This window comes from Zootermopsis nevadensis, unplaced genomic scaffold (assembly GCF_977971745.1).
Source record: "Zootermopsis nevadensis isolate Lab colony 2312 unplaced genomic scaffold, Znev_1.0 Znev_ptg000008l, whole genome shotgun sequence".
In the NCBI taxonomy this organism is placed as follows: domain Eukaryota; kingdom Metazoa; phylum Arthropoda; class Insecta; order Blattodea; family Termopsidae; genus Zootermopsis; species Zootermopsis nevadensis.
The window spans coordinates 13,175,979-13,193,221 of NW_028259140.1; the positions used below are offsets into that span (position 1 = coordinate 13,175,979).

At 38.3% G+C, this 17,243-nt stretch overlaps 2 protein-coding genes across 4 annotated transcripts in view; one reads left to right on the forward strand and one right to left on the reverse strand.

Annotated features, from left to right (window-relative positions):
• The window catches only part of LOC110837025 (calcitonin gene-related peptide type 1 receptor), a 155,734-nt gene that overhangs the window by 137,763 nt on the left and 728 nt on the right, over positions 1-17,243 (reverse strand). The gene's annotated exons all lie outside the window — the stretch shown is intronic.
• LOC110840611 (uncharacterized) overlaps positions 1-17,243 on the forward strand; it is a 356,302-nt gene that overhangs the window by 127,128 nt on the left and 211,931 nt on the right. The gene's annotated exons all lie outside the window — the stretch shown is intronic.

Sequence of the window (17,243 nt, forward strand, 5' to 3'; positions counted from 1 at the left end):
TGTCTCGAGCAAAGGATCTTTGTCAAAATTTCAGGCGCGATCTTACAGCAGCGTTAAAACAAATACGATGCACGCGGTAGGAACCGTAGGAGGCCCCAAAGTGCATTCTGTTCTTCGCAACGTAACTCAACGAATTAACAAATAAACCAGTTGATTACAGAATCGCTGCCGCTCTGTGTCGTGTCCCATGCGCAGTGCAGGTTCTGTAATCGAGAGTTTAAATAAGTCCCTGTGACGCATGCGGCCTGCGAAGTCACGTGATGCATTACTACCTGCCGGAAAAACGCCGTGCTTGTTCTAATTTGATGTAAACTTTACTGGTGATATTTTAAAACGGTGAAAGTTATAGAACAGTAATGGCAGAACGAATATGTAAATAACGGTACAGCGAACAGCGGAAAGCAACAAAGACATGTGATAAATGTCTTTGTACTAAAGACCGATATTTCTACGCCTTAATAGGGTTGCTTACGCATGCGCACGTCGCTTGCCTATGATGCCGCCAAGGTCACAGAGACTTTACTAACTGTCGCGTATAGTTTAATTCTCGAATATAATGGGATAATTCTGTTTAAAGTGTAGAATGGGTTTAAGAAGAATCAGTTTAATTTCACGACGAAGAATGTTATGTTCTCAGGAACTCTCTGATGACCGACTCCTTTTATTACACCTGGCGTGGATAAAGTGTCCTCATGAATATTCAAATGTAGGACTTTTATGCTGAGATTTATGTTTTTAATTTTTTATTTATTTATTTCATATTTAGACAAATCTTAATAAACAGTGATATTGAGACTGTGGCCAAATTGCATATGTTAATGTGTATTGTATGGCGGACGTTTCGGAGGTCCTTCCTGTCTATATCATCATTGCACCTGGCGTGGGTGAATTGCCAAAGTAGTACCAACATAGTCACACAAATATGCCCGTCATATTTTCTTCTGTTTTATTAAATATACTTCACGTTGAAAAGTGTTTGAAATGAAAGTAGCAGATTGATAAATTTCGTACACTGTATCACGTAACCAAATTTTGTGCGATAAATTTGAGAAAGCCCATTAATGCTGATTGAGCTTTATGTAATTACTGAACAGAGATAAATGGAAATTAATTTCTCTCCCTCCCTCCCATTTTAGTGTAGAACCCTCATAATGAATTTAACTGAAATCCGTTGAGTAATTTCAGAGATGTCACATGCGAAACGACGGACAGAAAGGCACTACTAATGCCTTATAAGGATTGTATTTTGTTCACTTAGTGCAGGAAAGCACATTGATGCCCAAAGTGTGATGGGCGATTCATGGCCCTGAAGATGGAGGCAGCAAGGACCACCGAAACGCGGGGATACTTCTACCGGACTACACGGCTCTGCAACGCATAAGACAGTCATCTTTGCAAATAAACAGCTTTCTGTTGTTTCGTTCATTCTCAGAATGGACAGCGATAGTTTCCTTAAACATCATCAAACATTAATTGATTTTTGTAATAGACACGTGGTATGTTATGTTTGAAATAGGAATTCTTATTTTGATATTATTGAGATGAACGTTATGATTCAGACACTTGTCTACGTTGAAATTTTATACGAGGTGTCTACCTGAGAATGTCATTTGACTTTGAGTGTGTCAATTTGGTTTCCTTAAAGTGTCTTGGTGTCGGCGTGTAGAAGCTGATCAAATTCGAGAATGGAAAGACATCTATAGCTAACATCAACAGCTTTTGGTACGTGAACACCAAGCATTCAGACCGAATGAAAATGAACTCTAAAGCGAAAAATACCATTGACTACAGAATGGTATGACATCCCCAAGGAAATTATATGTAAATTGAATAGTCTGCGAAGAAGTTCATTCTTTTTTCTCAGAATTGGCGTTTCAGAGGCACAGAATTAAAAATTCTAACCACAAAGTAGTCCTTTGAGCCACAGTGGGTTTCTTTGTATATCTGCCTGCAGGATCGATCTCGTGTTAACGAGTCTGCGGCTTTCATCGCCCTGATGATGGAGGCAGCAGGGAGCTCTGAAACGTCGGTAAAATTTTACCAGACTACACGGTGCAACAACCCAGAAGACATCCATCTTCAGTTTTCAGGGAGTTGATTCTGGCAGGTACGGAACAAATTTTACCTTTGTATGAATGAATTCTGTTGGTTAACTGATCGACTGGTTAATTTACAGCTGTTTACATGGTTATTTGCCTTGACAGTGTGCCAGGAATCAAGTCCAAGGCGGTATTTAGGTCTTGAAGAAACTGAACTGACAAAATTCGAAGGGAAATAAACTAAAAGACATTAATGCTGGTATAAGTAGGCTAGTACATAAACCAGAATGCATGGGATGTAGACCTTACCTTCACCTTAATGGGTTTGCCCCATTATAACGCTGGTCTTCTGAGTCATGGTTGGTTTGCCGTTACATTATTTATGTGCTTCTGTTTTTCGTAGTAGTTTGTTTAACTGGGAGCGTCGTTTGCCTTCAGTGCGGGCGGCTGGGGCACGAAGGTGATTCTTTTAACCAGATTTTGAAACAGTAAAATTGTATTTATCATAAAAGTCTTCATTCATTCATATTCCAATACAAAGAAGTGATTTGGTGTTTTCTAACTGTCTCCTTTCGAAATAATCCAGGAGATTCAATTATTTCTTTAGATGTAGCATTACCCTTGTTGCATTTATATGTTTTTATTTGACTCTGTCTAATTTTGGGTTTCGTCTTGAAATCTTGGATGTATCCTCTATATGCCCAGAAGGGTAACTTCCTATTTTGAACATCTCACGTTTGGTTGGAAATGAAATTCAGTTATTCTGGACTGTGAACAAAGGAAAGTTAAATGGAAAGAGTTAAAAGAACAAGGTGGCAGAGTTGTTAATCTTTACATTAGTACGCAGCTTCGACACGTGTTCTTTGCATTTGGATTTCAGATCCGTTTCCTAACCCATCCTCGGCCTACGAAACGTTGCCTACCCCAGCCCACCTCAGCCTATCATAATCTATCCTGATTAAACTGACAGGAACTAACGTGTGGCTAAAACTTTGTCTGTTTCAAGTTTGTTTTACATAACCTCAAAGTCCCGCACAGGCGCCATATTTGTGGGTCAATATTGCACACAAATTTCGTTGATGTGTTTGTGGTTTATCTCTATGCTAAATTTCACATTATTTGTCTGCAGCGAATTATTACTTATTGCCACCAGGGCGAAAGCTAAATATGGTGTTCATGTAGCCACGACATTCCTAGTTTACGCTAAATAAAACCTTATAAAATACCACGATTTTCGAAGGTTTATTACCATTCGACATTCTAGGATTGTGTATCGCTTTCACGTCACAGATCTGTGTGTCTGCCATATTCTTTTTTATCATCGAGTGTAGGACATTATAAAGCCTAAGGCATCAGATTTATTAACTTTGGTATCACTTTTTTAAAAATCAGTCATTTAATTCAGAAGTTTAAATTAAGACAGACAGAGAGAAAGGTGTTGTCGAATTCACCTCTTGATAAATTTAATTAGGCTAGAATTTAATGAAGCACACAGCAAAGGAGTATATTCGAGGTTGTCAGTGTAAAGGTTCAAAACCATTAACTATTCAAACATGTCAGGGTTATACGCGATTTTATATATGTCATTCCAGTCAGAAGATTCGTTGTCAATCGATCTACGAAATCTGTAAGCAATCTTAAAAGAGGACTAGTACCAAAGACGCAATTCAGAAGTTTAAGGGGGAGGGGAGGAGGTTTGAGGCAGAGTTCCTCCGCACGAGCTGTAGAGTCTCCACTTCATTTACGTAGCTCCACTTTGCGTAAGTAAGTCTTTCTGTTCGTTCATCAATCACTCCGGAAGGGCTACAAAACTCTAGTCTCAGCATTTAGAAGCCGCGATAAATTTATTTCACATTCGAATTAATTTTGAACTTACAGAATATACGCGTAGGCTAATGTAAAAAGCGTTGACAACCTTACAGAAATTTCGTTCACAGTGACGGAGCAGATGAGACGCGTCCGGTTAGCTGGGAATGAGTGACGAGGATTCACTGACGTGGCAAGATGGCGGGGAAGGGATCGTTTGTGTTATTTTTCCGTAATTATCTCGGCAGTTTGTCAGAAAAACCGAGAAGAATAACAAATACTCCGTTGATGCCAAAAACGATGTTGATTCGAGCCGCGTATTTCCAGAATAAAATGATTATTTGCATACAATTTGTAAGCCGTTTTATCTGTAAGATAAATCTGTATCTACCCTTAGGTCTGACGTTATTGTATTATTCCATGTGAATTGTGGAGCAGCACCTATCCACCTAGAAGTTATTATTTTCCACAACAGAGGCGATGCCGTCAGTTGTCTTTCAACAGTCGAAGTGAAAGGATGTCTTTTTCACAAGTGCAACGAGTGTTCTTTGTCGAACACCACCTGGCGTCTCGTTCTTAACTTAACTTGCCGTAATGAGTCGAGAGATGCATTTTCCGACTCTCCTGTTTCAAGACAATGGACACTAAGTCGTCTGGGAAACCGTTTTAGCGACACAGGAAGGCTGCAGAATAGAAACTGTTATGTGGTCGTCCTTAGGTTTTAAGTGACTACGATTTGAACTTTGTTGAACTCTACGCGAAAGTCACAGAGAAAACTTTCATTTATAGGGGATTATTCCACGGAAGTTTACACAAGGCTACAAAGGGATTAGAAACGCCAACCACTATGTGTAAATGCCATGAGAAAGAGATATTAGCGCTGAAAATGTTTTACACAGTATATTCAGGGGGTATACGTGTTTTAGATAAAGTTTTCTGTAGTGATGAATCATTTTATCGCCTGAGTAGATAAGTAAATAGTGATAATAGCAGAATGTGGAGTACTGAAAATTAAATTTCTTAAAAGTTGGAGTATGGTCACATTTTGTTCAGTGAAACTATAACAGCTAAACGTTACTAGGAATTTGTTATGAATTCCATTTTCCTTTTGGAAGTTGATGAACATGTCTACTGGTTTCGGCAAATTCAATGCAGAAGTTGAGCGATTTCTTTGGTGGTAGCAATGTTTCTCAAAAGTTGTGGCCCTCTCGTTCTATCGATACCGGACTTTTATATTTGGGTGCTATTAAAGGAGAACGTTTACAAGCACTACTTCGTGAACCAAAATAAGATTCTTCCATTACATTTAGTATCCACCTCTCTCTAGTACCCAAGCTAAGAATTAATGGAGCGATACCTTCAGTCCCCCTCCCCACACGTCTACATTGCATGGTGCTTAGATAAGCAGCAGGGACAGCTTTACTTTTTACTATCATTTCAAGTTTGGTCGAAATCGACTAGTTTGGGCCTAGGTATATGCGGACGAACGGATATGATGAAAATAAAAGTTCTGTAGTTATCGATTCTTTATTACGCCGTCTCCTTTACAGGAGGTTAGTGACATATTATGAACAGGATCCTTCCATCCTTTTCTCGGACTGGGACCTGTTCATATACGTTCTTGGCAGATGATCCAGAAGTGGTTTGCCATTGCCTTCTTCTGTGTGTGAATGGAGTAATTGTTGGGATGCCACGGAGGAAAACTCCGTGTTGCCTAGACCACGGCCTTGCCCAACACAAGTTATAAATTCGGGCACCGCCGGGAATCGAACCCGAGACCCCAGGATTACAAGGCCAGCGTTCTAACCGCTAGATCACCTCATCTTATTATTATTTAGTGTTCTGTCTGACGACAGGTCCATATGAACAGGATCCTTCCATACTTTTCTCGGACTGGGACCTGTTCATATACGTTCTTGGCAGATGATCCAGAAGTGGTTTGCCATTGCCTTCTTCTGTTTGTGAATGGGATGCCACGGAGAAACCGGGGAAGCCCCCGGAGGAAAACTCCGTGTTGCCTAGACCACGGCCTTGCCCAACACAAGTTATAAATTCGGGCACCGCCGGGAATCGAACCCGGGACCCCAGGATTACAAGGCCAGCGTTCTAACCGCTAGACCACGGATCTAAAACCATTTTTCTGCCTTCTGAGAGGCGTCCTTGCTGCTTCAAGTTTGTATTTTATGACGATTTGGTGAACATGACTCTGTGAAATTTTGAAATATAGGAGTTATATATAGGTCTATTTAGGGAAGAGTTTAAATTGACAGGCCTAGTTTGTTTGCTGGAATTTACGATTGATAGGACGCTTTAGCGGCAGAGCTAGCGCGGAGCAGACGCGTGGTTCTGCAGAATAAGTCAGGTTAAAGACTTGTTTGCAGGGCAAAGCTTACTTAGTAACTTTTCAGATCAGGTCAGTACTTCGAAGAGAATAAACACAGCGCGTCTTTGTTATTGAAAACAGTCCAATGAAGAAGATCGTACACAAATTGGGTTCGTAATATCGGATCCTTTTATTGGAAGAGCAACGTAAATTTGAAAATGCAGTGCACATAGTGTAAATGAGACTAGAGAGCCAACTTCGCCTTTAACGCGTTAACGCGCTCTGTGGCTTATGAGGCGTTTAGGAAGGACCTAATAAACCTTAGGGGATTTTACGTACATAAGGAATACTAATTTCGTTTCTGTTTTCTTGCGCTAGGCTGTAATGCAACCACTTTTTTATTTTAGGTCATAGTGAAAACGGTTAATAGTTGGCACTAAAGTTTCAAATGTTTTCGCTGTAAAATCAACTTAATTCAGTATATTTATTAGAATGTCTGCCACAGCAAAGAGCCTGTAACAGGCAAAAAACTAAAAAAATATGTGCATTAAAACAAAAAAATGCAGAAAATTGCCATTTTGGGAACTTCATATATCATTCGGAGGACGCTGTCGTAAAATATATAGTCATAAATTAATATGTAGCACGTGTTAAAAACAATATGGATCCCGGAAATAGCTGCTGCCCTATGTACCTTAGGGACAAGGTCTGTCTCGGGTACATAGAAGTACATACCCCATAAAGTGGTGAAGAGATGGGATATAATAATATTAATAATAATAATAATGAAGGGGAAACTGAAAGTCAGATTATAACAGCTCAAGACCAGGCACTAAACACAAAATATTACGCAACAAAAATATTAAAAAAAGATACAGACAGCAAATGCAGACTATGTAAGCAATTTGATGAGACGACAGATCACGTCGTGTCTGGATGTCCAGTGCAGTATATACAACGACATGATCGTGTGTGTACTCAGTTACATTTTAACACATGAAGGAAAGTTGGGGTAAAGCTACAAAAGAAGAACTGGCATGAACACATCCCAAAGACAGTGGAGACAAGTGAAGATGGCCAAATAACTATTTTGTGGAACCAACAATTTGGAACTGATAGAACCATTTCAAATAAAATACCGGATGTTATAACCCGAAACAAAAATGGAACTTGTCTCTTAATTGAAGGAAATGTGATTAAGAAGGAAGCTGAGAAGATCTTGAAATAGAAGGAACTTATCATTGAAATACAGAGAATGTGGAAAGTTCAAGCAAAAGTAATCCCAATAATTATAGGAGAGACAGGAACTGTCTCCAAGTCACTTAGAAAATATTTGGCCAACATTCCGGGCGAACACGACATCAGGGAACTTCAAACATAATCCGAAAGACGCTTTCATGAAATAAAATTATGTAATACGTGTAATACATATTAAAAACAATATGTATCCCGGAAATAGCTGCTGCCCTATGTACCTTAGGGACAAGGTCTGTCTCGGGTACATGGAAGTAAAAACCCCATAAAGTGGTGAAGAGATGGGATAATGATAATAATAATAATAACAACAACAACATTAATACACGACAGGAGTCCAAAGACGGTCATTTTGATCACTGACATTTTCATTTTTATGCTTTCTTTGCTGGAATAATTTAACTTAATCTTATCATGTAACTGACACCAAGGCCTTACTAGATAGGGATATCATGTTTTTTTATTTTCATACATGTATTGTGTTTATAACACTGACCAATTTAAATGCCTTAATATAAACACATTGTATTTTTACATAATCCCAACCCGAGTTAATTAAAACGTATATTGTACACTAATTTTTCTTCAGACGCGGAACATGTGGAACCTGAAGATGATCCAGGAGGACCGAAACGTGTTGCTCTGGGATGATCTTAATAAACGAAAAAGTGTTCTGTATGGCGGAATTTTTTACCTTGAAGCATTATGAAGTCATATCTATCTTATAGTTTGTTTTTTTCGGTTATATTAACTAGAAAAGTTTTCGTAAGCGTTTCCGTTTACATTTTAACTGCCTGAAGTTTCAACAAGATGGCTGGTGTTGCGGGACTTCTCCGCGCAAAGATCTTCGATCCTAATTATCAACGTGACAAATCAAATCCGTTTTAATAATATTATGTCCACGTTTCTGTGGACGAAGTGTCCGTTTCTGGTCAGATTTCCCCATTAAAATTTTATGAGTATTTTCGTTTATCCGATTGGCATTACAGTGTTTAAAGATGTTACAGCGTAAATTACCTCAGGTACTGTTAACTAACTCCGAAGGACAAACTAAAACTCACGTTAGGGTCGATTAAGTAAGTAAGCTCTTACTGCAAAGGAAACCATTTTTCATGGGAGGTGGGATAAGTTTCTAATCTCTTTACATAATGGCTCCCATTTTCTAAATGCATTACTAGATTTTTCAAAGCCAGGCGTTTCACTAGTGAGCAGAAACGTAATTTTTCTTCGAGAGTTCATTTAGAGCCTGTCTGACGGGTAATGCGGATTTCTTTACCGGGATGAAAAATGGAGGAACGTGAAAATAAATACTCGCTTCTGGGATTGGAAACTATGGCCAGCGAACCGACTGCGGCTCACACAAACTTTTATACCGTTTGTATATTTATCCACTTATTTTTTTGATTAACATTAGAATGCTTCGATGGAACACGTTTTTGGTCTTCGAGTGACATTAGGCTATTTACTACGCAGGGAAATGTGTTTTTGATCTTATTCTTCTCGATCCAATATGCATGCGATGACTGAAATGCAGGCAACTCTCGGTTTACGAACTTTCTCTATAACGAACGTTACAAGTCATCCAAAATTTCTTAAAGTCGCCAACAGATAGAGTTCCTTATAAAACGAAACGTATAGTAAACATAATTGTAAGATTTAAATAAATAAACTTTTAAAAAATGTATTTATTACAATAATTATTAGAAAATTATTATAGGATAATTATACTGAACTGTTCTTGGTTAATAAAACTATTCTAGCCAGTAAGAAAACGTTGGTTTACATGCCACGCTGAGTAGAATGTTTTCTCGCATAACGCATATGTACATTATAATAAAACGTATTATTTTTTGTTCGGGTACCCCCAGATATAATTTCTCTTCAACTTTGTACCCCTAAAGTTGTTGGTGTATAATTCAAGTCATACATAGTATATAATCTACATCTAAAATAAATTAAATAAATTACATTACTGATTATTCAGTGTTTATCATACAAATTTTTTTTAAATTTCACGTACCCCCAAAGATGTCTTCGCATACCCCCAGATATAATTTCTCTTCAACTTTGTACCCCCAAAGTTGTTGGTGTATAATTCAAGTCATACATAGTATATAATCTACATCTAAAATCAATTAAATAAATTACATTACTGATTATTAAATGATTATCATAGAATAATATATATATTTTTTTAAATTTCACGAACCCCCTAAGATGTCTTCGAGTACCCCTAGGGGTACGCATACCCCAGGTTGAATACCACTGGTGTAGACCATTCGATGTTTAGCACATGGTTATTATGCTTTAAAATGGCTGCTAGCGTATACGATACGTATTGTTAAAGCTAAGAAATTCAGGATACACATAACGAACAACGTCTTGGAAAGGAACTCGTTCGTAAACCGAAAGTTGCCTGATATAGCATTGCCGATTTTTAGACATTACAGTAATAATCACCAAACTGCACGATTTGAAAGTCACAGAAAAATCCTATGACGTTTCAACACGAACACAGAACCTCATGCGAGTGAAAGCTGAAACTCGCTGGTGACGCAGGTCCGCGCCGTTACGGAGGGCGACGTCTTCCCTTGACCTTGAAGCACACAATTTGAGGTGAGGTCTCCATTGTTATTATCCAGCTGTCGTATCATTCACCAGTATAGAAACTGCGGGATGGCTTTGAGTACGGATCGTGTGATAATTACAGCCATGGAACTTGTGAATTTAATACCAGCCAGCTTTGAATCACAGACAGTTCATATCTCTGCTGGAAGATGTGGATGTTGAATACAGTGTTGTGCCATGTCACTCAACTATTCGATGGATGAGTTTGGGTGAAGTCCCCAAGAGAGGGTGGGACTTGCAGGAAGGAATACTATTGGTCTTGGAAAATTAGGAGAGAGATGAAATGCTCCCACAGTTGAAAGAAGAAAATTGGAAAATTGATCTGACACTTCTTGAGGACATAAAGGAATTACGTGTGGTTCTTCAGGGAAACTGCCTAGATTTCCATGACGTGTATTAAGTAACACAAGCTTTAAAAGCAAAAATATTTTTACTGAAAACAAATCGATGAAAATAAATTTTATCGTTTATGTACTCGACAAGAACACGTGAGTTCTAGTGTAGCTTGTAAATACACAAAACATTCCTACAAAATAAAATTTAACTTCGGCCTTGGCCTTCCTCATCCGATGTTGAAAATGATTACAGTTAATCTTGAGGTCCAGTTTATTGATCTAAGAGTTATGTGCCACTGAGAGAGAAATTCAACTCTATTATTTTTTTAATTTTAACTGGATCCGAATAGAGTAATCTCAAAGACATCCGAAGGAACAAGGTTTCGGTTTTTACGTCGACTCACACATGTGAACAAATTCTTTTAATGAAGCGAAAAAAATCAGCCTTTTGAGAGCGGATCACGAAAGAACATTTGGGTGTGATTCGGCTCACACGTACACCGAATATTGAAAAGCATTTCAGCTATTATAAGGCGCAAAAATGTTAAGTGCTGACGTTGAAGAAAACCGTTGAAACTAACTGTATTTTTTAAAAAAAATTTAGGGCGTAATTAAAAGTACATATATTTAAAGACAGCCATTAATTACACTGCCGGGTTATTTAAAATACAAGATGGATTTCTTGCATTTTCTATTTCAATGAATTATTTGCTTCGTTAATGTTCGATTTATAGAGATACCTAACTGCGCACGCGCACAGCTGTGCTAATACGCGGAAAAGAAAAATCGATCGACTCTCGGTTCTTCATTAATTGTCTACCTTCCCAGTGTTCTAGCTCATTCTTGTATTTTTAGTATTTAATACTTTGTATTCAGCGTATTAGCCAGGTCAAATGTAATACACCTTTCGTATCAAATATCATGCACATTGCTTCGACAATGGGAACATTTTTTGCAAAGGGGAATGTTTTTAGAACAGGTTTTAGCATGACGTCAACGCTTCAAGGTCAAGGAAATTCTCCGCTCAGACAGAGTATACACACAAAAAAACAGAGTCGTGATTCTGTAAGGCCATACTTCACGCTGGTTATAACTGTTCTCTTTTGACTGCCAGAATATACACACACGTGAGTGCAACAATCACCTAAGAGCCCAACCGGTCGCTGATTCACAATCTCATCCGCCCACTTACGACCCTCTCTCAATTTATTGGCGTCTGCAGTACCTTAACACTCAACTTGTGCAAGGCTCTGAGAAAAGTTATTGTTTGTGTTATAATTCTCATGTAGAGCGAACTCCAGCATTTAGGTGCAGTTGTTACGAATGTTTGTAAATGGCGCATACGTTATGAGTTTCAGAGATGGCTAGGTAAGAATTTGGAAATAATTGGCGCCGAAAATGAAGACACGTATAAAACCATGAAATACTGACTAAGCTAAATGAAGAAAGATGGATCGTAGAGAAGTACCTTGTCATGGCGTGGACTGGATTCATCTGGCTAAAGACAGGTTCGAATGAAAACGAAAAAGAATCATCGTCCTGATGATGAAGTGATACATGAACCTCTGAAACGTCGGTAAGCTTTTACCAGACTACACGGTGCAACAACCCGGAAAACAGCCATCTTCTGACTCACCACCGTGAAAACCTCAAATCCTACAAAATTATTGCACGCTGTGAAGTTTGACACAAATTCGAAAGTTGAAAAAATTAGATATTAATGCATTTTTAGTTGGAAAAAAGTAACATATCTTATTATTTTTAGACATTACTAGTTTTTGTTAAAATTACGCCATTATTAACACAGGTAAAATTATGATGATTTTGTAGGTTGATCTATCAGGAAAACACTGCTTCAAGAATCATGTTTCTGGTTAAACATTTTCATACTGTAGTTGTTTGCTGTGCTACATATCATAATAGAAATTATGCACATGTACTCTTCTGATTTCGTAAATAAATTAGGGGACTATTTTTGTTTTACGTCTTCCCTTATTACATTTTAGCACTGCATTTGAAGCCCACTGCCGTGTAAAAAAAATAGCTTTGTAAACCCTTGGGGGGGAGAAGATTGTTTTCCGTGGAGAAAGTGTTTCTGCTTTACTCCTCCCAGCAAAAGTGTCATAAAACGAGAATCTAAAACGATAAAGGTGGCACTTATTTACCTTATGTTGTTTGCTGATCCACGAGCAGAATTTTTAACACGAAGAAACGTGGGACCTCTCTTTCTTTAGGCGTTTAGTTTTCGTCGCTTGGCTGTTGCGCGAAAGGCAGAAAGCTAATTTGAATTTGTCTTCGAAATTAATTAACTTGCGTAATTGTGCTAAATTACTAGTCTCCCAACTTCAAGTTGGAAACTGTGTAAGTAAATTTAAAATATTAATTAATCTTGCGGCTTTAGAACAGTCGCTTAGAATCGCTGATGTTGAAGTGCCAGTGTTTATGAAGTACTGAGTAGTAAGACTCAAAAAAATAATATTTTATACTAAGCAGTTTCTTCAAAAATTCTGCGCTTGAAGATGAAAGGTGCAAGTTCATTTTTGTCCAAGAGTCTGAACCTAACAGCGAAGCATGTGGCCTTCATAAATCAAGGTTTTCACTGTTTTCTGGGACGCAAAGAAATCTAGAGCTCTGGGACAGTCAGCGTCTACGTCATCCGGAAAGGAAATCTCCACGCCAAAGAAGTGGCAAACCCAGGCGACTTCAAAGAAACCTCGTTGGCATACGCAGAACCATGTTCTATTTATATAACGGAATTTCTATCAGTAAGAAATAATAAAATAATATTTGTGTTCAAACATAAAATGAAATACCAAGGTTGGATTTGAGATTTTCACGGCTGTAAGTCTAGCAATGGCTGTCTTCTGGTATGTTGTGTGTGCCTTCATCATCAAGGCGATCGCTCTGATAATGGAGACAACAAGGACTTCTGAAACGTCGGTAAACTTCAACCAGACTACACGGCGCATGCAACAACCAAGAAGATTTTCGGATACCAAGGTTCTTCAACTTCAAGAATATTGGAATGTTTACAATAAAAAAAATTTAATTATTCGTGTTTTTTTCCGTCTAATCACAATTGTATATAAATAAAATTATACATAAGATATTAAAAATATCATTTAGATGTACCAAATATGTAAGTGATATTTTAATATCTTATGTATACTTTTATTTATATACAATTGTGATTAGACGGAAAAAAACACGAATAATTAAATTTTAATTCACAATATGACGCAATTATATCAACTAATAAAAAAGAAATTCTTTATTGAGGTGAGTGGTGTTGTTGGCGCACAGTTGCATCGAAATAAAGCTTCTGCCGATAAGCGCCTGGCTCAAGTAAAACCACACATTAAGACTCAGCAAATAATGACGGTCTTATGGTCACTGAGCAGGAAAAAAGTCATACTGTGTGCCGTGTAGGCTCCGCTCTTACGCGTTTCACACCGAAATCGACGGGAGATTATCACGAGAAATTGACGGCTGACACATTCAACGACTGGTTCTTGAACATATTATAAATTATTTAGTATATTAATCATCCGCATTGCAAGCTATCCTTTACTTATTTTGAGCGGAATCCATTGACACCTTAATCCTACAGAACTGGCGTCGACTGAAAACACGAAGTCACAAAACAGAGAATAAAGAATTCGTATTGGTGGAAGTCGGAAGATGAATGAGAGAAGAAATTGACAGGATGACACAAGAGGACTGGGTTTCCAGCGCAACGCGTTTAGAAAAGTTGTAACAGGGAGATTTTTGAAAATAAATCGGACGGAACGACGAAATTCTAGGGCCCATCGCTGTAAATTTACAAGACACCGTGACTTAAAACGAAGGAAAGTGAAGAAGTTGACAGTGACGTCACTGACTCTGACGATAACCTTCAGATGTTTCTTTGTTTTGATGCAAAGTTGTTTGGCGTGTTATATATAAAGTATTTTCAAGACGCACCCCCAAAATCTAAGCAATTTAAAGGCATGTATCTAAAAGTTCATCAAATTTATATATGTAACGTTTTAAAAATAGTTTTATTGTTCACTTGTAACAGTCATCAATTATGCCACGGTGGTCTAGCGGTTAGAACGCTGGCCTTGTAATCCTGGGGTCTCGTGTTCGATTCCCGGCGGTGCCCGAATTTATAACTTGTGTTGGGCAAGGCCGTGGTCTAGGCAACACGGAGTTTTCCTCCGTGGCATCCCAACAATTACTCCATTCACACACAGAAGAAGGCAATGGCAAACCACTTTTGGATCATCTGCCAAGAACGTATATGAACAGGTCCCAGTTCGAGAAAAGGATGGAAGGATCCTGTTCATATGGACCTGTCGTCAGACAGAACACTAAATAAATAAATTACTGCCGTCAACAATCCGCTTTCGTAACAAGATGGATGACATTGAAGATAACATTACATTACTTTACATTATATTTCATTACAGAGACGTATTTACGTCAAATTCTCCGGAACCTTGGTTCCACTGTCACTTTTCCGTACTTCATTTTTGTTCCTTTATGATTTTCTTAGTTGATGCCTGCGGTCTATTTTGGTAGACGCGTTGGCGGTTTCTGCTTTAGAGGACTGGGGGTGGTTGTGAATGTCGGAGAGGGTGTCAAACATTGCATGCTGCTGCAGAATAATGTTACTAAATCAGGAACTGTTGCGTCTAACGGATTTTTTTACGTCCGAACTACGTTTTTACAAAACACATCAGGATGCAAAGAAATATGGTTAGTGAATTTGGAATATTGACGCCAAAAAGACTTGGGTCCGATGCTACCAGACAGAATGAGTTGTGGCCGTCAAACCAACCGCAAGGCGCATGCGCTATTCTGACCACATTTAAGCGTTCCTTCTGTTGTTATAGTAACTCTTAGGAAACAATATTTTAGCCGAATATCAACAATGGATTTCATTAACAAGAATGCGCAAATCTAGCGTTTATGACGCCAGTTTCGTCAGTAAAGATCCTTGATTAAATACATCTACAGTTTCTTCCAGAACTGTGTTCGTTGCAACAAACAAGAGGTTTCAGCTGAATGTTTCTGTCGTATAAAAAAAATAAATTCCAGGAAAGACCTACGACCTACCTAAGCTTTCAAATGCATCAACAAACACATTATAATGAGGCTAGCAGAACTATTATTTAGTGTGTAATATTTGAGGTTTTCACAGCGGTGATTATGAAGATTCCTGTCTTCTGGGTTGTTGCGCTGTGTAGTCTGGTCGAAGTTTACCGACGTTTCAGAGGTCAACCCAACAACCCATAAGACAGAAATCTTCTATTATTTAGCAACTACGAGGGAGAATGAATAATTAAGTGTAGTGTTGAAATATTCTAGTGGTCTCATTGGGAGATTTCCTTACAGAGCCTCCTGGGTTAAAGAATATTTCTTCCTTTTTTGTCCTTTAAAATTTCCAGTGCCTGCTGATTGTGACGTTCGTCATGTGACACTGGATTTTCTCAGAATTTTATACTCGTATGGCGACTCGTAACTTGAGAGGGCGTCGTCCTATTTGTGCAAATGGACTAATATTAATGTGAAACTTTACTTGGCAAACGTTCGAGATCAGGTAATATGACACGTTATTATATCAGACCAATTTCCGTCCAGATGCTCGATGCAGAGTAGAAAAGTATCTCACTAACATACAAGAAGAAGAAGAATAAACTTTATTTTTTGCAAGTTCTTTCTTTTTTTGACGGAAATACGTCTATATTTTAGGGTCAGTGTCATTCCGCAAAAAAGTGTGACGAAAAAGTGTGACCTAGGAAACTTCATCTGTTTATCAACAAATAAAATGGTTACCTAGGAAACGCCATCTGTTTACTCGGGTTTGTTGTTACCTATAAAACATTACATTACATTACATTACATTACATTACATTCAGCTACCACAGACCCATCTTAAGTGTAACTAATTCAGGTTAAATAAGCAAAGTCTTAATCAAACTTTACTCAATTGTAAAACATGTATAAAGGAAATATTTAGAATAAAGCCAATATATAAACTTCCTTTCCGTATAGACGTATTTACGTCAAATTCTCCGGAACCGTGGTTCCACTGTCAACTTTTTTCCGGTTTAACAATGTTATCTACATTTTCCGGTGTACTTTACGGGTCCCCAACGTTTTAGTTGGCTTGATATATAGACATTCGGTAGGACTCCTTTGACGAGGGATCGGCCCGTCGCAAGGCCTCTACCTGTACACAGGACGGCACAACACAGAAAAACATCTATGCCTAGAGTAGGATTCGAACCCACGGTCCCCGCGACCAAGCGGCACAAGACCCACGCCTCAGAACGCGCGGCCACTTCGGGTCCCATTTTTTGCATCTTACAATATATTAAAAAAATACTTAGTAGTATCTGAGGTTTTCATGGCGATGCGTATAAAGTTGGCTGTCGTCCGGGTTGTACCTCCGTGTAATGTTACACTGCCCTCCAACCCAAAAGACAGCCATAAAAATACTTTCGGTGTAATGCAATAAATATGACACCCTTTCTTCCATGACACTCACTCATCATAACACTTATGTTGGACATTGCCCCTGGGCTAACACTCAAATCGAAATGCCACGAGGCTAATGGTATTTTCAGAATTCGTCGGTTTGTGCCCTCATACAACGACAACCAAGAACCATAAGACAAAGCAGAAACAGTTCTCGTTTTTTACAACATAATCTGGGTACATAAACTTATTTAAGTTGAATAATATTTATGGACATAAACCGAAACTGAATCGCCACAACATAATGCACCCCGCGTTTACATACATTAACGTCAAGGAGCAATTTTAAACGTCGGTAGGAATTTTATGGAAATCAGACAGCGTCGTTTCCGG